Raw genomic sequence first — 24,321 nt, forward strand, 5'->3', positions numbered from 1 at the left:
CAATGAAGGAATTAAAATCTTCCTTGGAAACTGTAAAAAGTTGGAAATGGTAACATAGAAAATCTAACCAATAACATAGAATATAAACTTGAGAAATTCTCCCAAAGTTTCCAGAAAAATGAAAAGAGATAAAAAATAAGATAGAAAATAAAATAAACATTGAGGACATAGAAAAGCATTCTGACATTTAACACAAGCATCCTGACATTTAAATAAGGATACAGAGTATTTGCATTATCACTGATAACCTTGAGTTAGCAACAATATATAAATCTGTACAAGAAGATAATTTGCCTTCTTTCCAAGGATCTAGAAATACAGCTACTTTACATACTAAAACAAATTGTGCTATGCAAATATACAAAGCCATAGGGTTTCAAGAGATCTTTGGTGTTGCCTGGGTCAAAACCAAGGGGCCGTGATCATGAGTAGATTTCTAGGCCTCTCGCTTCTCCATTCAACCAAAAATGTTCTGCTTTTTATCTTTTCAAATATTGTGGTTTCAGTTAAGGTTTAATTTTTTGTGTGTTGCATTTGTTAAACAATAACAACAGATTGGAAATTACTGTCCTGAAAGTTAATAAATTCCTAAGTGTTGAAATAGACTGTATAGACCCAACTCTCAGACTGTCATAAAGCAATACCAGAAGTTAGTAATAAAAGTTAAAAACAAAACAAAACCCCCTGGCTGATTGGACATTAAAATTATCCTTCTAACTCACTATTGACTCAAAAAAGTAATCAAACTACAATTATAGTCTGTTTGAAAATGTAAACATCACATATGTAAAAAACAGTACAATTGATAAATCTAAGAGTTGCGTCTGTGAGTTAAAAAACAAATAAGTCAATGAATTAGACAGACTTCTGGCACTTATAATTTTAAAAAGAAAAAACACAAATTATCAAAATTTGTGTAATAACGAGTAGTAGTGAGGTGATAATGAGTAGTAATGTACAGTAATAAGGACGTGGTCATAATCACAGACTCAAAGGAGATCATAGCTTTATAAGAGAATTTACACACTCTAGGCAGGGAATAGAAATTGATTCTATCAGGAAAGGATTTGACGCATGAATCAAAATTCTTTAAAATGTGCTAACTTTTTGCTAAATATTTGTTTCTAGTAATAAAGTTTGATACAATTATTATAGAGGTGAACAAAAATTTATTTAAAAGGGAGTTTATTGCTGCATTATCTATAAGAGCAAGACATTAGAAATTTCATAAATGTTCAATTATAAAGAACTATTAAATAAATTATGGTATGTTTGTTCAGTGCAATACCATGTTACCATTAAAAAGTTGTAGAATCTTTGACACACTTATAATGAAAATCTATTATACTTTGGAGAGTGAAAAAGGCAAGCTTCAAGACATCAGTCCAGGCTCTTTGGTGCATTAAATGACCTAATTAATCTACGTCAAGTCATCGGTGGAGAAGACATACAACGTGTGTTTGTTTTCTCTCCCACGCAGGCTTATTTTGACAGCTAGCGGTATATAAGTGGTTGCTCCAAGCCTGGCATGTGGTCGTTACCCATCAGCTATTAGACTCTGCCTCTCTACCACTTGTCGGGGATCAGGAGAGCTAAGGTTTCACTCCAGCACACATTGGCGTTTGTGTACCAGAATGCAGTGAGTTGAAATGTGGTTTCTGAAGCAGTGAGGAAATGACAACTCGATAGTGTATGTGTGTGTGCGTGTGTGTGTCTGTCTGTGTGCTAACCTTTTTCCTATTGCTCTCTCTAAACATGTTTAGTACTGAATGTCTTGCTGATAATCAGAAAAGGGCAGCTGCATGAAAACTAGAGATCATTCTAGGTTCTGGCCAGTATTTCCTAATTAGTCTGGCCATGAGCCGTGCTCTCCCCAGTTCAGCTCCATGCATGTGTCTTATCTAGATCCACAGCATGTGTTTAGAGAGACCCTGGGGCATCCTGTGAGTTGTCAGTGTCCATTAGAAGACAAAACTCCCCTAATGACAGTTTTTATTAAACTTGGTGTGCTTTACAACAGCTTTCAGAAAATTCTCTAGGTAAAGAGTCTGCAACCATTAGTTGATTTTCATTTTTATAATATGGTATGTTAAGAGTTGTAATTGGACTTAGTCTTGCTCACAGAAATAGTAGTTTCACTGAGATAATCAAAATATGAGCTTGCTCCTGACTTCTCCTTTTGCCTTGACAAGGTTGAGGTACTGGATCCCTGTTCTGTATGGCCAGTAGAGGTTCCCATGGGAAGCTCTGGCAAGCCTTTGCAGGGCACCTTAGAATTAACGAGTGTTATTTCTTTCTGCATCAGCCCTACATGAAATACCATCTTTGCAAAACGTGATGCAATAACCTGCCTAGGTTTCTCTCACCCTACAATTGTGATTCTTAAAACTATCATTGCAAGAACCTGTTGGGACAAGTCTTTTGGGTCCGTGAATAATTGTGTGACCTACTGAGTAGGATTTCTCTTTCCTCCTATCCTTCAGTACCTCTGATTATCCCAAGCATTATTTTGGATCTATTTCAAGCTTTCAATTATCCTTCTATTTTGTGTCTATAGGGTAAATTTTTATTCTTAGTTCATCTACTGTTATCTCATCCCAATATTGGACAAAACATAGTTGTTGCTCTCTAAGGGCCTTCAGAGTCATTTGTTTTTCTGGTAGCACGTGGACAGACTTACTTCCACTCTTGGAATTGGGAAATCATGTGGTATCAACTCATTAAATGAAAATAGTCTCAGGGATCTGATTTATGAGTGTGTAATAAGGTCAGGCTATCGGGCCTGAGGGCAAATGTGACCTCTTTATAGAATAAGGACTTCTGCCATGTGAGAAGCGGAGCTCTAAAGACACTCAAAAGGTTTTCTGGTCATCTAAATAATCTTACAAAACAACACTGTAATGATTTAAGTGTAAATAGATTAGACACATATGGATTCAATTTCCCTTCAAATACACATGACTTGTTAAAATCCAGGGGAAAGAGCTTAGGGCAAAATGTGTTTTTGGTTTATAAAAACCCAAACATTGGAAAATAACAATTGGAACAATTGTCTAGCCCCAAATACCACTGGGTCAGCTTATCCCTCACTGTCAATTTACAACTTGTTCCAGGAAAGCGGACTATGTCTCCTCTATTCTTGTCTTATGGGATAAAATGCCCTTAAAATAAGAGGACCTCTTCAAAAAAAATCTTTGAGGAAAAACTCATCAAACCTCCCAAATGGTTTTTAAAAGAGGAGGATATCATTTGCTCTGTCCACTGTAACGCTGATATCTCTCCTTTCATGGGGACGGGTCACTTTGTGTTACATCTTGGGGTCTTTGTATTCGCTTACTTTGTATTATTGGTATTTGCAGCTTTTTGGGGAAAACTCTTTTCTTAACAGCAATAGTGAATTGTTTAAAAATGAGCGTAGCTTTTCAAAGACTCAACAGGCTCTGAAAAGAAAAAGTACGTTGAAACGCAATGTAAAATCGTTTAAACTCCTTAAAGTCCACGGGGCCTCTAAGCTCATTTCATTTCCCTCAGAGCCTCCTGAGTTCTTGTTCAAAGAGGGCAAGCGCAGTGGATCACCCCAGCCTTTTGTCAAGGTGATGTGGAAGAGGGGTCAGTGATGGTATAGCCAGTGAGGACAGTGGGGGTTTAAGACTTGTCTGCCAAAAGAGGGCGAGAGTTCCATTACACTCGGTGCAGTGTGTGCGCGTGTGTGAGCAGATGTGTGCATTTGTGAGCGTGTTTGGTGGTAGTGGGCAGGGGGGTGGGAGAGAGGACTTTTCCATAATACCTAAATAACCAAATAAGAGCTCTGAGTGGGAAAAATGTGACTAAGCAGTAAATCCAGTCAATTTGTTGCTTTTAGACCCTGTCTTCAGCCTGTTGTAACCACTTACATTTGGCATTGTACATTTTCAACTGACTGTTCAAAATATTTACATCTTCTTGTGTTGATCATTTTCTTTTTAAAAATGTGAGGGGGTTCTAGTTTAGTTTGGATACAAACTAAAAATAAAAACGGTGTACCTTTATAACAGTAGAAATGCTACAAAATTGATATTTATGCAGTCGTCTCCATTAATGTGTAGAGTCAATATTGCCACAGATAAATAAAAGCAGTTGATAATTCAAACTCTGTATTAGTCAATAACATGGCATCCTCCCTCACTGACTTGCTGGGTCGGAAGCGCTCACAGGAAGGTCGGGATGGTGGTGGTGGTTTCGCACATCCACTAAGTGCCGTGTGTTTTACTGCAGATATTACTCATCTTCACCCAAACTCTTCCATTTCGATGTTCTTTGGTCCATTCTCTGGATGAGAAAACTGACAGTCAGAATCTATAAATGACTCGACAAAGGTCACACACTTATAAGTAACAGAGAGAATATTTGAGTGCAAATCTGGGCGATCATAAATCCATTCTGTTCCCTTTCCAAGTTCCCCATCTGCCCTTCAGTGAAGACGGTAAGGAGGAACAGCAGACTGTGATGTGGCAACAGCATTAACACAGCAGCCGACAGTTATTGAGGTATTATGACATGACAAGCAACATTTTAAGCTCCTCATGAAATAGACTTCACAACCACCACATTTACTGAGTGCTTATCATGCGACAGATTATGTTTTAACCTTAACGTATGGAACCTTTTAAATGCTTTACATGTATCAACTCCTTTGAATCTCTTGGTATCAGAAACCTTATCCCTGTGGGTTAGAAAAGGAAACTGACTAGTTTAACTTTCCCAAGGTCACATACCTAGTAAGTGGCAGAGCCAGGGTTCAAAGGCAGGGAGTGTGGTCTGGAGCCTCAGACTTACAACCTCTGTGATAACTGTCTTTCCTAGTCAAGCTGCTGCAGAAGGAAAGAGCCAAAGGCTAGAGATTTGGTTAAACTGAAATTTCAGGAAGAGGCAATATTGGCAAAGGTAAGAGCCTTCCTCTGGGTTGAGTGACATAAAACAGATCAGAGACGGAGAGGTAGATGTTGTGAAGAGGTGCAGTGGATGGCTGCAGTGTCCTCAGAGGATGCAGGAGGACAAGTCTCTGACCAGAGTGAGAGGGGAGATTAGAACATCACGGGGAAAAAATGGAACAATTTTCACAGGACAGGCCAAAAAGGAACCCTCAGGAAATGAACAGCGGACCAGGTCTTGTTAGGTCAGATGAATTAGTGGGAGAGACAATCATTCTCACAAGGTCAGGTCCAAGAGCGCTTTTCCAGTCTCAGAGGTGACTCTGGGCTGAGTCACCTGCCCCCAGCTCCCCTCATCACAGACGGGAGGTTTTGAAGCAGCTCCCAGGACAGGAAGCGTAGAGCCTGGGACTCGCCGTAGGGTGTGGCTGACTGATCTCCTGTGAGCTGGGACTTGTAGATTTGTCCCATCACCTTCCTGCTGGGCTCAACAGAGGCAATCATCTGCAGAACAGAGTTAGGCATGCCACCTGCATCAAGGGACTAGAGAAAATCCTTATGACAGAAAAGTTCCCCAAGATCCATTATTTCAGTGTTGCTATTTCTCCCAATTTCTAATAGAAATCTCAGTCTGTAGAGTGGCTAGGATCTCTAATTTTTTAGAAAGATTCTAATTAAATATCAGATTGAATCTATGTTCCCATCCTGGGAGAAGTAAGCGGATGCTCCATTTTACTTACCTTAGCTTGCCCCGTTTGGCATATCTCCAACGCATCCATCCTAACTTTAGGAGCATAGGACGTTAGCCTGCCCCTTTCTCTCTCTCTTTCTCTGTATATATACACAAATAATTCCAGGCTATTTCATTTCCTCACCTGCTCTCAGGACCTGTAGAATATGCAGGGAAGCTCCTATGATCCGATTTGTGTTGGTGTCTGTTTCAGTCAGGGAGACTCCCACTATAAGTCACAGACGACCTGCACAGACTGTCTAAACAATAGGGAATTTATTGACTATGTAACCGGAAATATAGAAAGGTGGGCTTCAGAGTCAGTTTAATTCAGTGACTCTAACATCATTTCCCCACAGTTCCTCAGGCTGTTCCTTTATCTGTGTGTTGACGCGGCTTCATCCCATGCAGCTTCCTTTGTGGCTGCAGAAATAGCTCTAGTAGTTCCTGACTTCACACCCACATACCACAATGTCCAGAGCAAGAGAAAAGAGCTGTCCTTTCCAGTGGTTCAATCTTAAGAGACAGGAAATTTCTTGCCTAGAAGCTCTCAACATACTTTCTCTAGTATCTAACTGACCCAAATTCCCTTGGTCCAGGAAACTCTGTGCATTGATTGGCTTAATCCTGGTATCTCAACCAACCAATGGCATGGGGGATGCTGCTATCCCAAGGCCAACCAGGTCCACTCCTGGACCTGGGGCTGGGCAGCTTCCCTGAGGCCCATGAGCTCTGAGGAAACGGGTAGATACCAGCCCAAAGCTGGGGTTCTCTTAGGCAGGAAAAAGGGGTGAAATGAAATTGAGGTAGTTATGCCCTGAGGGGCACAGGGGAGGAGGAGAGCAAATGAAGGGGAGCGTGCTGCTTAGACAGCATGAATCCTAGACAGTGGAATTCTGCTGGTGACATAAAAGGGTGATGAGCTTTAAATTGTAGCTCCTCTGAAGGGATGTCTGAGGAGCAAGTCCGCGTGGCTGGGTGCTGCTCCAGGCAAGGGCTGAGAAGAGTTACTTGGAGATGGGATACACGTAATGCACTTTAACGGATTTTTTTTAAGTTCCTGAAGAGTTGTTTTTGCATAGTCCTGTACATTCTGATCCAGTCACTAGAGGGCTCACGGGGACGCTTTTCAGAGCTGCCCCCTAGAGGCGGAGCCCAGAAAGGTGGTGCTAAGCTGTCCTGCAGCTCAGAGACCTGGGAGCTGATGAGAGGGCAGGAGGTCACAGGAGACCTTGGAGATGAAGCCACAGGGATAAAAAGCTGGTTGAGGTCCTAAAGACAATGTGCTAGTCACCCCTGAGAATGACACTCGGAGCACTTATAGCTGCGCTGTCCAGTACGTAGCCACGAGCCACATGTGGTTACTGAGCACTTGAAATGCGACTAGTTGAAATGGAGGTGTACTCAAAGAGCAAGATACACACTGGATCTCAAAGGCTTAATATGAAAGTAAAGAAAGTAAAGTATCTTGACATTTTTAATGTTGATCATATATTAAAACTTTATTTTGAATACATTGAGTCAATAAAATTATTAAAATCAATATCACTTGTTTCTTATTTATTTAAAAGAAATTTAAAATTGCCTATGTTTGTGGCTCACATTTTGTTTCCATTTGGACAGTGTTGTGCTAAGCTCTTCGCTAAGGAGAGAGAGTAACGTGGTTTGGAGTTGGTGGGGAGTGAGAAGGCTACACTTACTGAGGAATTCTGGGGGGATGCTTGAGCCAATTTACAGAGACCCCCTCCCACTTGTTCCTAGCCTGGAGTAAGAGAGTTCCATAGCAAGTGCTCACTAAAAGTTTGATGATGATGATAATCATGACAATGACAATTTTCCCTTCATGAAATGGTCCAGCCTCTATCAGGTGCCGCCTTTGTTTCTATACGCACTGCTGAAAAGCAGCCTCCCCACCTGGATGCTCCTGCCACCACGGTGGTTTCTGACTTCACATCTCCACAGCTCCCTCTCCTCATACATAACCTCCTGCCTGACGAACCTGTCCAAAATTGCACCATTAAAAAATTCTGTGTCAGATTAAACTCAACACCCAGCATATTAAATGCATCCCACGGTTGCCCCCAAGTTTCTGGGTGAATCAGAACAGATGACTAATGTCAAACCTGGATACAGAAAAAAAAAATCTTACACACGCATTTATCACTTTTTTTCCAGAATAGAAGTGCTTGACCATTTAGCATTTAGAGACTGTGAAAATGAGCTTTCGTGAAATATTGCTGCTGTGTGATCCATCTCTTTAGAGCGGACACATCTGACCTTTCTGTTAACATCACCTATCACTGCCTGGCATGTGTCAGACAGATAAGTATGTTGGACATCACCTCGTTTTTCAGAGCAACACCACGAGTCTTCTAGCTTCTTCCTGTTTCAGAAGGCAGAAGTTCATTACTTTTCCATACTTTTTATGTAACTTACTGAAGACAGATGAATAATATAAGCTGTTAAAACAGAAGCTTCCCAAAAGTCTTGGCCAAGGCTAAGGCCAAGAATCCATGTGAATAGAAATGGAAGCAATTATGCGAAGTAATGGATAAAATGATGACTCCTAATTCTAATTCCTGGGGCATCAATGTGGACATTCCTTAGATTCTCATAGGGGCAGGAGCTGATAGCATCAATGGCCAAGGTCCTATTTCCAGAATAAGTCACTGGCTTTCTTGTGCCATGTCATCACACCTCTTGACCATCTCAGCTCTTGACTGCCAAGGCAGAGTGTCCACTTTTGACTTCAAAGGCACTGCCAGGGCCATCCCGTAGGGCACGTCTTTTCTCTAACATTCCCTAGGTGAAGAAACCAAGATCCCTCCACCTGCCAATCGATGCTGGGGAATCCTTTTATTTCGCAATTGCAAAGGATGATAAAAATGTACATGTTTACTTCACATTAAGTAAAGTAGGATTGGCATTTGATAATGAATTGGGTTTTATTCTAGAAAACTGACAACAGAACTGTATGCATCTTTCAGCAGTAGTTTCAAGGGATAACTTTTAAAAATATCCATGCCTCAAAAGCTACAGTTCTATTGGGGGCATCTCTCATTTGAACATACATGTTCCAATATATCTGACAAAGGTCAACCCTGCCACTAATGCAGGTGCAACTCTGTCCAATATCATCGCATCCCTTTTTGTTTGAACTCTCTTTCATCCCTTTCAAAACAAAAGCAAAGCTCATTTTGCCTTTAGGGTTTTTCAAACAATTTTTCAGCCCTACTGAAGTGATGGCACATCTCCTTTTGCACCCACCTTCCGACCCCAGTACAACTCATAAAAACACATACTGCAAGCTTATTCACAAACATAGGGTGCTAAGGAGGCTTCATACAAAAAGAATCAGATGCAGTGAAGCTTAACATATAAAATGCGCTTCTTGATCTTGTTTAGATCCCAAGTGTTCCTTAAATAAACTAACATCCAGTTTCTACTCTGCCTAGGACTCTGTGGTAGAAATTGTGAGAGATATAAGGATGAATGAAATAGGATTGCTGCCTTCAAGATGCGGTTATGGCGGGAGGAAGAACTAAATAAGGACACAGTTAACTGTAGGACGTCCATAACATGCAAGTGCCCAGGGTGGTTACAAATCAATGGTACGTTAAAAATCACATGCCACAATTTCAATTTTTAATGTTGAATCCATATATATTGCTAATTAAAACTCTTTCAAAAAGGCAAAAAATGTCATAGTTAGTTGAGCACAAAGTTCAAGCATATTGCATGTCCTGCCAGGAGCTGTCTCTATTTCATTTTGTCACCAATATTTTATGCCTGCAGGGCGAAGTGTGTCTAGAACACCGCTGTTGCCAGGGCTAGCTGTGAAGGACAGATGGGTGGCAGGGGCGGGGCAGGAGGGAGAGCTCGGAGCCCGTGGGAGTACTCGGCTGGGAGGGGAGTGGTGGGAAAGCAGAGAGGCTTTGTCAGAGGCATAGGTAGACCCATCAAGGAGACTGATAGCAACACAGAGGGTGGTGTGGTTTGGGGTCAGCTCTGTAACACTAGCCCTTTGCAGCTTTTGGTCAGACCTCTTCCAGCTGCCTTCCTATCAGGCCGATGTTCAAGAGAAAGCAGACAGTTCCCCTTCCCTTTTGCCTCCACATTTTAAATTTCCATGGTGCCTGGAACTTTTAAGTCAACACATCTTTCTTCTTCTAAAGACTGTTTACTCAAATCTGTAAGACCTGAGTAACAGGATCTCCCAACAGTCATTCGATATCTTTGTGTTAGGTTTTATTTTTACATTGAGGCCAAGAATTCCTTAATTTTCAAATAATTTTATGTATTATCATGCACCAAATAGTTTACTTTTGAATCCTAAGATCTTTCAAGTAAAAAGCCCAAAGAACTCATATGTAGTTAACAGGAAAGGCAACTTTGTTCCTGCTCTTGTTAATGTGAATATTATCAGTAGTATTACCATTGGTAATAATACAACCCTCCTTAAAAGCGAGGAGGAGATGAGAAGGTCTCAACCACGGGAGTCCTTTTGCTACAGCAGAAAGAGAATGCCAGGTTTTTAAAAGAGGGAACTAGGATATTTTAACTATAAGGTCCTCCCCCCCTCAAAATACAAAGTAGTGCTTTTGTACACAGTAGTAATTTTATGCAATGAATAAAAATTAAAAACCACTAATACATCTGAAAATGCAATTTACCAAATTTTACTGACTGGTAAATTATAGACTGAATTGAGTTACTATGACAAATGTTAAGGGAATATGGGAAGCTAAATGCTGTTTTCCCATTGGCTGGTGATGGGTCTTTAACTGTTAGGGATGACCAGCACAGTAAACAGGAAGTTATCTCCATGGCAACAGGCCATTCAACTTAACTTTTTAACACATGAAGAGGTAATTACTTTATTTTTTACTTCCATTTTTATAATTTTCACAGTTTATAATAGCCATGAGGACCTTTGGGTCAGGCATTTCCTGGCTGTTAATAACAGGCTGATTTAAGGCCACCAATGCTTGAACGTTGTGCCAATTTTTTTTTTTTAATGGAAAGAGAGCTGTGATTTTTTTTTCCTTCCTGAAGTCTGTAGCATAAATAAATGACAGAATTTTATGTTCACACACATGGTGTTTTGATTTCCTGCAGAGATAACATCAGGGAGGGGACTGATAATTGGTGGGGGGATGGCATGGGGGTGGGGCTTGGGATGGAAAAGCTCTGGGTGGACCCCTCTCCATGGCAAGTTGGAAGATAATCCCAGGGAAGTAGAGAGATGACAAGACTGAGGCCCAAGCAGGGCAGAACTGAGAACACGAAGATGCACAGCCTCGGAGACCAGGCAATGTTCTGTTGGAGGCAATGATCAGTCAGTGGTTCCTTCTGATCTCACCACAGGCTTCAGAGTTCTAGGCAGCGTCCTGGCCTTTGCCCACTCAAGAAAATTCATCTTCCCTGGTAGGACGCAAGCTTAATGATCTATGCGTTAAAAAAACCCCAAGGTAGCCTGCAGTCATGGGTTGTCTTGGGAACAAGAGAGGAAGATTGGGTAAAGCCATTACCTTAGATACTAGAACATCACCTTAGGTAGTCGGAACACAGCAGCCACTCTCTGCAGGAGAAGCAAGGCCCAGACAGAGGGCACATTGCTCCTCAGCAGCCGGTGGGCAATTTTTAATCCAGCTCTAATGTCTCTCCCCCAGCTTCTGGTCTCTGAAGGGAAAAGGGAAAGGACACGAGGACTCAGCAGCCATCCTCTTCAGCTCTTCCTGCCCGGAGCACAATCTTGTTAACCATCCACCTGTAGGCATCGAATGTGAAAAAGGGAAGACAGGAGACAAATCTCTGACAGCTGCACCCTCTGCATCCAGAGCCCGGTAAAGCCACCTCACTGCCACCAGGCCCCAGAGAGGCAAAGGAAAGAAAGAAGCTACAGAGGGCAGACGGGAGCTAGGCCGGCTACCTGCCAAATCACCTCCCAGTCTGGAATTCAAACCTGAATAGACTCTCAAGACAAAGAGAGAGGCGCCATTTGTGGGGAGAAAGGGAAGAGTGATGCTGGAGAAGAGGGAAGAATCCTGCAGAAAATGGAAATGCACACAGCCCAGAACAGAGACCCAAGAATCCCAGAGATGCCCAGCAGAGTTTGTACTTCCTGGATAAATACTAGTATTCACATGACTGCACAGTTTCAGATAAGATTATTTTCAAATTTTATTTAAAAAATCCAGAAATTCATTTTACGTTTTTCCTGAAGCAATATTATTAGCACCCAGAACTGATTACTGTTAGAGAAGAGATAGGTGCCACTAATAATGTCTCAGGAGCTGGATGACAATGCAGGAACACAGACTTTCCCTTGTGGCGTCTGAGAGGACTCTTCCTGGACTCCTCTTGCAGGCACTTTGTGATCATCACACTCATCAGCCACATTGACACAAACACGTTTGGATGAGAGGCCATTATAGTTATTGCTTTTCTTTCCTTCCCAGTCTCTCATCACAGATTTTGTTACCTTAAAATCTGAGATACTGGCATGTGCTCCATTGCCTGCCATCCAAAATCAGGCCATCTGGATTTTCCAGCATTATTGTTAAGATGGAATCACTCACGGGAGCCAGAATTCCTCTTCTCCGATAGGGCTCCTCAGATTGAGGATGCTGTTATTTTTCTCCTGTTCCCTCAAAGTCAGAGTCAGCTTGTGAAAAGTTGTTAAACAATGTACTCCTTGTGGGAGTGTCCATCCTGCCTCTAAACTTGCCTTATCCAAACTATCCAACGGGGACACCATTGAACTTTATCATGTCAATATGTATAACATCCTCCAGAGTAATTTTATACTGTTATGCATTGTTACCCATGTCCTGCTTAAATTACCATAAATATGAATAAAAAAGTCTTTATAGAATTGGATAGAATTGAGGGGAAATGGCAGTGTCTATCAGGTGTCTTCTATGTGCCAAGCACTGTGCTTGTAAAACAGGTACTTCCTTCCACCCACACGAGCCCAGGTGTACAAAAGCAAGCATTGTGCTCCACTTTCCAGCTGACTTGCCAAATAGCCTTTCCAATGGAGGCCTTCTTCTGATTAGGCTAAGGGAGGAATCCTGACAACATCTCACAAAACTTCATCTTCTCAAGAGTGTCCCTCAGTTGCCAAGGGAGGCTAGGACCTCAATGGGGGGTCATGGTCGCATCCCTCTTGCACTCTAATGCTGATAGAAGATGCTTCTTTCTTGTCTGCACTGTGTGACAGGATCAATCTCATTACTGCAAGGCCCCTGGCAGGGACAAAGTTTCTCCTTTGTCACATTGTGGATAGACTCAATTTTCATTGACTAGATTGCAAGCTCAGTGAGGATAGGTGCCTGCTCTGTTTTCTGGCATTATGTCAATGTCACACACATAGTAGTCACTCAGTATCTTTGAATGACTGGAATCCACTCCAGCTAAAGCCTGCACTGGTCCCAGGAAATCCACTGGCTTCCCTTTCCAGGGGCAGCTTCCAATTCGCACTCCCACAGCCAGCTCTCTCAGCCTTTCTCAGAAGATTCATTCCCCAACACCAAACAGGACGATCAAATACGCATCTTCTCTCTCTCACTCAGTCTTGTGTGATGTGCTTTTGACACTAAACTTTTGAAAAGATACTACCATCATTTCACAATACCTCCTTTAAATAATGGGTGAATTTCCCATCTTTTGATTTCTTAACTAAGATATTCCAATATACCTTTGCCTTCGTCCTCTGTCACATGTTTTGCCAGAAAACACTGCTGAGATTGGAGTAGCAGTCAGATACAGATTAGACTTCACAGTCTCTCCTAAGAAACTATCACTCTGGTAACAGACTCCCTGTTCCCTTCTCTTCTGTCCTATTTGCCTCCAACAGCTCTGAGACATCATTAGAGTAAGCAACAGGCTCAACACTGTTTCTGTGGTTTGAGGCCAATGGGTATGGATGGATTTTCTTCCTACCTGTCTTGGAGTCTCATTTTCTGTTCTCTGACATCAGTTCCTCTCAGTTTCCCAACAAGTAGACACCAAGCGCTCCCTGAAGTAGTTTGGTGTAGATGGGGAAGTCGTCATGGAGGAGGTGAGATCTAGATTGAATATTTAGGAAGGGGTGGAATCTAGATGTGGTCTGATCACGGTTGCCATTCATGGAGGGAGCTATCACACGGGACAGTGGAGTGGGCAGTTGTCTGAAGTGAGCAGGTAGCAGGGCTAATAATAGGTACCCATTCCAGAAGACACTAAAAACACTACAAGGGAGTCAGAATCCCAAAGTCCAGTGTGAGAACTGGACCAGAAGGCAGAACATGTAGTCAGGTGTCAACAGAAGTCAGGTCTATCAGCAGAGACCCAGAAGGGTTTCCTGAGTTGTTTGCTTGTTGACTCCATTCACTGTAATTGGCTCGGCTCCTCGGGGGACTCCTCTTTAAGAGAAGCTTGAAGGCTGTTCTGAATCTTATGGGAGACACTACACAGAAAAAGCATCAGGGTGACCTTAAGCAGGATGTGTATATGAGGGAGAAAGGTTCACAGCAAGACATATGGCTGGGTGCAGCCCAGAGGGCCTGGGGAGTCATGGGGAGGATCCAGGACTGGACATGAGGACCATCAGGGAGCCACTGTGGACTTTTCAATTCATGCAACATGTGCTTGTTAAATATCTACGGTGAACCAAGCACTGAACAGAGGAAGGCTCTGAGGGAGTGATTAAGGAAGCTGAACTGGGTGGTAGGCTGCAGGAAGGGGTGGGTGGGAGGCAGGGACAGGAAAATATTTGGGGAGATAGCCTAAATCTCCCTTAGGCCCCCCTCAAACTAAAACAGTTAAATCCACAGCAAGAATCAGGGCGTCCACATTCTCTTCACTTCCCTACTTTGTTTAATTAATGTCCTTCTTGAGATGGAGCAAAACAAGAGTCCCTGTGTTTTTATCAAGTCCTAAGCATACCCACTTCATTTATTCCTTTCTTTTTTCTTTCATTTGACAACTATTTGTTTAATACTCATTAACCTCTGGGTACTGTGTTAGGTACAAAGGATACATTGATACTCAAGGCAGACACAGTCTCTGAAGTCAGAGAGCTAATAGTCTAGGACAGGTGTTGGCAAACTTTTTTGTGTAAAGGAACAGATTGTAAATATTTTATGGTCCCTTTTGTAACTACTCAATTCTGCCTTTGTAGTCTGAAAGTAGCCATAGGCAGTGCGTAGATGAATGAGCACGGCTGTGTGCCAATGAAATTTTATTACAAAAACAGGTGGAGGTCCAGATTTGGCTTGCAGGTCATAGTTTGCTGACCCTTGGTCCAGAAGGGAAGTCCCTAGGCATGTAATTGTAGTGAGCATACTGATTGTTTTGAAAGGGGAAGAGTGATGAGAAAGCAGAGAGTAAGGGATCCTAAATTGTCAAGTAGTCTAGAACTGAGTATGTGGTGTTTAAACTGGAATCCAAAGATTCAATAATGAATTAGCCAAGTTGAATGGGTGTTGGGAATTTAGAAGAGCAAAGAATATTCCAAGGAGAGGGACAAGCATGGACAAATGCTCAGGCATCAAAGAGAACATGGGAGACATTCAGCATGGTTAGAAGGAAGAAGAAAGGAAGGAAACTGGTGAGAGATGAGACAGATGTGTGCAAGGGTCAGATTATGGAGCACCTGTTAAGTCATGCTGAGAAGTTTGGGCTTTGCATAGCCTAAGACAATGAGAAGACTCTTGCCAGGTTTTAAGCACTGGAGTGGCATGACCACGTCTGTGTGTTTGAAAGCCCTCTCCACTGTGGAATGGAGTCCAGGTAGAAGTTATCAAACTGGGAGCCAGTTAGAAAGCTGAGGCCCAGTGCATGTAAGAGACAATGATGGTCTGGGGAGTGTGGTGGTGGAGATGATGGGCATGAACGGTTGAATTTTACAAATAGTTAGGAGGTAGTCCTGGAGTAAGCAACAAACTCAAAAACTTGTTGGAAGAGGAGATGGCTCCTAGCCATCATTTTGCTGGTTTTTGCTTTCTGGGAAGAAGGAAGAAATTTTGGATGAGGGAAGGGATGCAATTAAGGAGGGTGAGGAGTAACTGTGGGAGAGCAGATGGAGGAGCAGGATTAAAAGGCAGCTTGTGGTGAAGTGGAGCATCACTTCCAACTCTTTCCCTTCCAGTACACAAGAATGTGCACCAGAGTAGACTTTCTGGATGGGATACATGGGCTTTGTGAAAGAAGGTACCTGTCTAAACATAGTTTAACTATGTCCGTATATGATTATGGACATAGTTAAACCCATGCTGGTATTGATGAGTGAATTCCCTATATTTAATACTTCAGAACACTTTGATGGATATCCTCTGAATATGACAGACAGGAGTGTATCCAGTGGTTGCTCAAAAATATCAACTGACGTGATTTGGCACCTTAGAATGTCTAAAGACTATAGGACCTTCTTTCTAGACACTCTCAAAGATGGCTTCGGAGACAGAAAGAGAATCAGCTGTCATCTCAAAATATTTTAAAGATCTTTGAGAGGGATAGGTGATTTCAAAAATTCTGGAAATTTTAGCGCTAGGAAAAGCTAGATGCCAAACCACTACTTCCAATTCCCCTAAGCATTAAGTTGGGTTTTATCTTAGTAATCCATCAGGTAAGATTCATGGGGAGAAAAAAACTCCAACAAATATCTTTGCCTGTGACCAAAAAAATTTGGTGATCACTTTATTCAGGGGAAAACAACAGGTACTCTTGCTAACAGAGTGGATGTATATTTAAGGCAGATTACAAAAGATTCCTAGTGAAAAACCCTCTCACTTCAAGCATCCAGTGCAGGTATGGACAGAAGAATAAAATAAAGGCCAACGAGTGTGTCTCTCAATAGGAAAGGATTCAATTTGAAGAGCAAAAGCTAAGAAGAAACATGGCAGGCTGCCTCTTCATACAGCATCTCCTTTTGTGTAGCCATAAGCCCCACACTTCTAAGTCACCAACAAATCATCAGGAATATCCATTGAGCCCTGGTGCACTCAGGATCTCAAGGCCCAGGGGCAAGATCACTGCATGACCTGACATCACTGTCTACACAGCAAAGTGAAGTGAAGAGGATGGAAATCAGCTGCTTAATACTGGCTCCTTCCAAACTTGGTATCCAGGAAGGAGTCTTCTCTTAGCACCTCATCCTCTTCTGTGTGTTCACTGAGTTGGCTGATTTTATTGGCATAAATAACTGCCTAATTGTCAACGTATTTTCTTATAAAACTGCTCAAGTGATGTAATTTGGTGCAGCTGGGTGTGAACAACGTGGGGAATGCTGAGCCTTCATAAAAATCTGGAGTTGTGGACTCATTTAACCCAATAAGCCTCATGTAACCCACTAAGATTGTAAACCACTTGTAGGCAGAGACCATTTTGTACACTTCTTTGTATCTTTCACAATGCTGTGAACATAGAGGCTCAATAATTGTCGAGAAATGCAGTTCGGTTTGTGACCTCCCCATGGCACACGGGCCGTGGTTTTCAAAAGAGGCTCACACACAAACCCACACCTTAGAGTGGCTTCCAGTTTTCATCAGGTGCTGCTCAGGACAATGAAACTGCTTCAAAAAATTGAAGCTTTTTTGACCCAACCTTAATACTAATTTCAGGCAGACTCCTTGCAATGACTTGCAGCTGTGACTGTCATTCTGCCATGGGGAAAGTGTCAGCAGGACCAAGAATAGTAGCAGTCTGTCATCTCCCTGTTTTTGACGTTCTCATCTAAAATGTTAATTAAGAAGTTGCTATGCACAGAATGAAAATAAAAGTCAAGAAAAGTAGCAAAGGCAAAAAGTGCAATAGTGGTAGTACTAAAACACAAAATTTGTTTTCCTGCATTGCACATGAGCTCCGTTCTTCTCATTTTGGCTGTGAACATGTTGTGACTAGCAAAGAAATAAATAATGATGCCCACCGAAGGAGAGGAAGATTCAGTAGATACATGATTTTGTTTCTGTTTAAAATCTATTAACAAAGTTAGTTACTTAAATAGATTCTGTTTTGATTAATCCGTTAGTAATGGAAACTGTGTTTTTATTTCACACATTTGTTTGAGTTTCCTGTATCTTGCATTTCACAGCAGAGGGGCCAACTCAACAATAATTTCATGAGTCAGGACCCTAATGTTTTTTAATTAATTTTTTGAATGAAAATGTGATCAGGACATTTTAACTGTTAATTAGTATAGTTGGACACATATAAATACTTTTATGATAGTGTCAGAATTTGAAATCTGAAGTCTATTTTTAAGCCTACTTTAATAAAAATTTATGTTTACATAAGGGTATAGGTGGTGGTTATCTTTTATGTTTTAAGTTAATTCTTTCCAGAATAATGAAGCTCCCAGAGAGTATTTGAAAATGCATTCATTTATTTATTTATTAAACAAAGAATGGTCTCATTCATAGGGTCAGAGTTCTCTCTGCCTCAGAAGGAGATACTGTCAGAAAGAGCAAAGCCTGGTGTTGAACTGAAATTCGGCCTTTAACCTTTGCTGAAAGGACAATATTTCAATTATCCTAAGAATGCGTCAGATAAGGGAAGTGAGCTCAACAAGATAAATGGAGACAGAGAGAAAGGAAATTATACTTGACCAGAGAGATCAATGAATCAATAGAATTTGTTGATCAACTACTATATATAGGTAATATGAAGAATAAAAGTGTAAAAAAATAGTCTACTTATTCCCAAAATCTAGTTGGAGATACAGGAATAATACAGTGAAATAATAGCAAACAAATCAAGAGAATCCTTGATTATGCCTTACATGTTTTAAGCATTGTAGAAATCCAGAAGAGTCGATGTACATGAGGGCTTGACTGGATAGGGTAAGATTCATAGAGGAATGGAATCTGAAGTAGGCATATTGAAAAATTCAGGTAGGAAGAGAAGAAATGGTGGATTTTGTTTGTTTTTCAAGGAAACAATCTTCTGAAAGGAGAGCAGTAAGGATGACGTGTCTTTGGAATGTTGAAGTGGTTGGTCTGATTTGATGGCTGGGTTGTTACTGAGAAGTCAAAAGAAATGAAGCCAGAAGAGAAGGTGAAGCCATATGGCAGAAGGCCTTGGCAGTCATATTTGATATGGCCCACTCCATATGTAGAATAAGGGAACAGCATTTAGGGAAGTTCCATCTCATGATGGTCCCCAGGATGGATGGATAGATGCTCTCAAGCTTTGGGGCATGATGGGAAGTGGTTGGAGCAGCTGCCATCGGAGAAAGCAGGAGGAAACTGTTGCAGGAATCCACATGTGTCATGATACAGGCCTGGACTAGAAGGGAAGAGAGTTATCCACTTGGTGGAACAATTTGTTAACTCCACTCGGGTCAGATGGTGAGTGCATACATTTTCCTGGCAAATTTAGTCTAGAAAATCACTCATAAACAATCTTGTAAGTGTCTTTTTCTTATCTTCCACCTCAAAACCACGGTGGAGTACGGACTGCCCTCTCCTTTGCTGCACCTCTAAGAATTTAAATCCCCTTTGGAATAAATTTCTCATCTGTAGCCTGAGCATGACCCCTTGCAGAGCGATGATGGCTGTGGCCTGAGGCCTCCTGCCTCTCCTCCAAGTCTGTACGGGAGTCTGAATCGCCCTCACTCCAGGTTTCGGTCCGGCCACAAAGACCCAGAGTGAGGACAGAAGAAGCTACATTTATTGACACACATATGGGCTGTTCGGAAGAGGCTGTAGTTTTCTTTTTTCTAGCATATTGATTTCAGATTTATTGGATGTCACTATTGTCTTAAATATATGGTACTAAAACTTTTTCATTTCACACTCCTACCAAAAAATACTTTAGCATCCTCTTCAATATAGGTATGTTTATTTATAAATATGTATTTTCTTACATTAATCGTCATATTTTAATGAGAATAAAAAGAATAAATATGCTTTATAATTTTTAAAATCTTGTTTTCCCACCCTCTGATACAATAATTTGAAGTTCAGCATAGAAGTTGAGTTTATTTACATACTTGATTTAAGCCTGTCATAGCTGGGAAATGTATCCCAGGGTATGATCAGCTCTAGGTGGAGGACAAGCATCTCAAGCTGCTTCAATAAATAATGGCAGGCTTTTATCCATCCCTCCAATAATTATATAAATGTTTCAGTCGAAATGTGGCTAGTAATTTTCCATCCTCCCCAATGTCAATCAAATGTTCTTTCAACTAATCAGAACTTGTTGCGTTTTAACGTTTTTAACAAATGTGTTTAAAAACCACTGAAACTTGTTTTTTGGAGGATTTTTAAACATGCTAGAGCAAAGTTTGCAAGTTTCCTGAATGTATAATTTACCAGGTTTTTTTGTTTGTTTTTTGGGTTTTTTTGTGAGGAAGGTTCACCCTGAGCTAACATCCATTGCCAATCCTCCTCATTTTTTTTTTTTTTTGCTTGAGGAAGATGAGCCCTGAGCTAACACCTGTGCCAATCTTCCTCTACTTTGTACGTGCAATGCCTCCACAGCGCGGCCTATGAGTGGAGTAGGTCCGCACCCTGGAGCCAAAGGTGTGAACCCCGGGCCGCAAAAGCAGAGAGCCGGGAACTTTAACCACTCAGCCACAGAGCCGGCCCGCAGTTACCAGTTTTTAAGGTGGAACACATTGCTTCTGGCACTAAAATAATAAAACAATGAAAACATGTCCAGACATTTGCTTCACAGTGTCCTCTCTACAGCCAGAGTTTCTTTTGAAAAGCGGGTGTTTTATAATTCATTGTTGAAATGCCACCTTTACACCAAAGGAAAGTTTGCATTTATGTCTAATACAAGTTTGTATTAGAAGAAGAAGCTCTATTTCCTTACTGATAATTTGCTCTTTCATTGTTAGAATTATATTGAGTGTTATCTGTATTTAATTTGTTGAAACTTTTTTAAACCACTTGTATATTTGGGGGAGCATCAGTTTAGTTAGAATTAAACGGTACAATCCACTTAACTATGGGACACATAAACTGCAGCGCATCACAATTCACAGCACGCAGGTAGGTGACTGACTTCACTGCCCACCTGCCATTGGAGACCTGGGACCCCTGGACATATGGACTGAGTGAGGAAGCCAGTGTTAATCCTCGTATCACATATTAGTATATTTCATTTCATTTATCTTCTTATATATGATAATAAATAAAATTAAAAGTTCAATTATTTTCCCATGCCGCAGTGGAACATCTTTTTTCATAAAGACTTTAATTTTTAGGGCAGTTTTAGGCTCATTGGATCATCTTTGTATCCCACCTTGACAATCACTATCTACAGTGAACAGTAGGGCGATAGCAAGAGTATAATAATGACTTCTTAGAGCTGTGTAACTGGGATCTCCCTCAACTTCATAAGACCGTTAACAGTGACACTTTAAACTTCACAGTCATTTTGAACTTACCTGCATATTGCAAGAAGTCCAGTTTCCCCTAAAGCCTCATTAAATAATTATTGGGCTTCCGGGAGGCATCTTACACGTATTTGTAAATCAGCTTTTCAAGCTCTCCCCCAGGCCCTCCTTAGTGCCCGCTGCCCAGGCGATCACTCAAGGGGGACGCCTTGCCACTGTCTCCAAGGCTACCGTCCTTGGCAAAGACACTGATTCTTTGCCCAAAGCCCTCCATCCTGGGGCTCCCTCAAGATGCCAACATTTGAAATACATTTTGCACGAAAACAAGGAACTGAAGACAATACTTTGGTTGAAATGATAACATGATCCAAATGAAATACCATCAATTGATATATGTCTCTTAAGAATTTTTTCTACTTTTATAATTTTTAATTTCAAAATTATTTCAGCAAAATGTTCCTGCCTTGTACTACTTGTAATATCAAGGAATGGGAAATAACCTTTAAATTGCTGCCACATTTTCACTATTATGAACTCCACATATTACAATGATTTCATTGGCAGAAAAATGTATTGGAAGGAAGAAAAACACGAAAAAAAGAAAGAAATATATCCATCCACTAATAAATTCTTTAAAAAAAGCAAAAATAAATTAATGTTTGTGTAAATAGCTGTAAAACTTGCTGGTGATGAACCCAAATTATCAATACAGGAAAAATGTAATGTTTGAGAAATATTCATTTTGTTTTAAGAAATCACCTATTCAAGTCAAATAGTCATCCTAAGACAAGCTGATTTTCATCACTATCATCTTGTTTTGAATTAAGTTGCTTATGATCAAATTATTTTTAGCCAGATTCCTTAGAAGAAACATCCTTCTCCCCAGTTCTGAGTCACTTTCTGTCACTCAAGTCCTGAAGGTGCACTCCTTGGGTCCTGGTAATTTACAGAGCATCATATGGAAACAGGTCCTTACTTCAGGACGACAGGAACCGCTAACCAATCTCTGCAACCTGCTGGATGCTGTTGACTTTTCCTTCAGGGAGCTCTTCCCAACCTACCTCTCTCCTCCCTCCAGACAGGTCAGAGAACCGGGCAGCTCTCTTGAGTTGCATGCTGGGTCAGCATCGGAAACCTCCAGGATGAATAGTATTTTATAACTTAAAAAAAGACAATTTAAATTGCATGTTATAAAATAGTATTTTATAATTTAAAGAAACACATCCACATCCATTATCCGTTGCTTAATTCTGCCAACACACTATGAGGTAGTCAGGGAAGAATTACTTTGACCATTTTACAGATGAGAAAAATGAGTTTTAGAGCTGGAAGGAAACTTCAGTATAACTTAAAAGTCCAATACCCTCATTTCCCATGGTGCGTGAGGTAGTCCAGACAATTTCATGCATTTTTTTTTTAACAGAGACGTTCTACACCCTCACTCCCACCCAACAAACTCTCCATGGAAGCATAATAGGCACACAGATATAAAGACAGATTTTATAAATAGGAATTTATTGGTATGAATTGAAATGTATTACAAGTTGAATCAATGAAAACAGTGAGGCTGGCCTGCTGAATGCAAAAAGTTGGAATTTGAAGTTAGAGATGACAACAGTTCTCTTACCCTCAGCATCAAGTCATTTCTCAATTTTGTTTTGGTTTCACAATGTTTGGACTACACTGGTCTACCACATGTAGTAGGTTGGTTCTAAGAGGATCCCCAATGATCCTGGCTTCCTGGTCTGTGGCTGTGTGTAATTTTCTCCTTTGAATATAGACTGGACCTCATTACTTGCTTCTAATGAATAGAATACAGCAAAAGCAATGAGATCTCACTTCTGACATAAGATTATTAAAAAACCGAGGCTTCTGTCTTACTAGCGCTCATTTTCTCTGCCTCTTCTGGCTTGCTTGCTCTGGTGAAGCCAGCTGCCAGGTTGTGAGCTGCCCAATGCAGAGACCCACATGACAAGGAACTGAGACAGACCTCCAGTCAATAGCCTGCGAGGAACTGAATCCTACCAACAACCAGGTGAGTGAACTTGAAAGCCAGTCCTTGCCCAGTGGAACCTTTAGATGACTACAGCCCTGGCCAACACCTGACTGCAACCTGGAAGAGACTCAGAGAACCAGTTAAGCTGTGCCCAGATTGCTGCTTACAGAATCTGTGAGATAGCATATGTTGTTATTTTAAGCCTCTAAATTTGGGATAACTTGTTATGCAGCAATTGATAACTAATACACCAGACAAGCAGCTACACAAGGTAATGGGTTTTTAACATCTCCCCCCAGTCTCTGGATTTGTTTGAACTAGGCAGAGAAGGCAGGCGGGGGAAGCATTAGTACATTTTCCCCATAAAGTCAATAAAGTAACAGCAAGAAGTGGTGAGTATAATGTCCCTAATGTTATAGCTTGTATAATAAAACACGTTTGAGTGTACTTCTTGGGTTTGTTACAGTATAAGCAATAAATACAAACTTTAAAAAGTGAATTTTCTGTGAAATATTTGCAGAAATCACAGAAGATGACAAGTGTAGTGGAAAGAGCCCAGGACTTAAAATTAGGCTGATTAGTGGAGCCTTGATTTCTTTATCATAAAATTGGAATACTAATCCTGAGTTTATGGATCTAAATGACATAGGCACTCAGTTCATTGCCTGGTCAATTGATGCCCTTTAGCTCTCCTTATGTCAAGTGATAAAGTTGAGGCCCAGAGAGGTGAAGTGACTTGATGTACCCACCGAGGATGGGATCTAGGACCTACTTCTGATCTGATATAACCTAAATTACCAAGCAACTGAGCGGCAGAATCTGAACTCTGAACAGGTCTCTGCTTCCTCCACATCACACAATGAGCCTCAACCCACCACCTCTGTGTGTCTAACTCCCAAGAAGAATTCCTCTTGGAACTTCTGTTAAAACCAATAACTCGAGCGGAGTTTGCAACACACTAAGAACAAAGGCTTACAAAGACAGATGGAAGAAGAGTGGCATTTCCTTTAGATAAAGCCACATTTAAAATACCATCTTCCCAAACACAGTCTTTCCTCCACCCTCTATCTTTGATTTTGACATTGATAGAGAAGCTTTCAAGAGAGCAGCATAGCTCAATTAGATGAAGCTACTAATTTGAAAGAACAATGCATAATGAATGGCACTTACATGTGGTGATGGTAACAGCAAATGTCTTCTCCCATTTTTCTCTCTGGAACATTATATCTTGTCTTCTTTCCCCTTTATGTATTGTTAAGGACTATTGCAAGGTTGTGTGAGAGAGAGAGAGAGAGTGAAAAGAAGAAAGAGAGTGCAACTGCCTTGGAAGAATAAAAGGTGTAGAAAAAGATGCGCC

At 41.1% G+C, this 24,321-nt stretch overlaps 1 long non-coding RNA gene across 1 annotated transcript; it reads left to right on the forward strand.

Moving 5' to 3' along the window:
- Positions 1-10,969: 10,969 nt before the first annotated feature.
- LOC139076380 (uncharacterized) lies at positions 10,970-12,538 on the forward strand. The gene is made up of 2 exons (XR_011527945.1): positions 10,970-11,067; positions 11,313-12,538. It is a non-coding gene; the product is annotated as an uncharacterized lncRNA (long non-coding RNA).
- Positions 12,539-24,321: the final 11,783 nt, after the last annotated feature.

Source organism: Equus przewalskii, chromosome 16 (genome assembly GCF_037783145.1).
Source record: "Equus przewalskii isolate Varuska chromosome 16, EquPr2, whole genome shotgun sequence".
Lineage (NCBI taxonomy): Eukaryota > Metazoa > Chordata > Mammalia > Perissodactyla > Equidae > Equus > Equus przewalskii.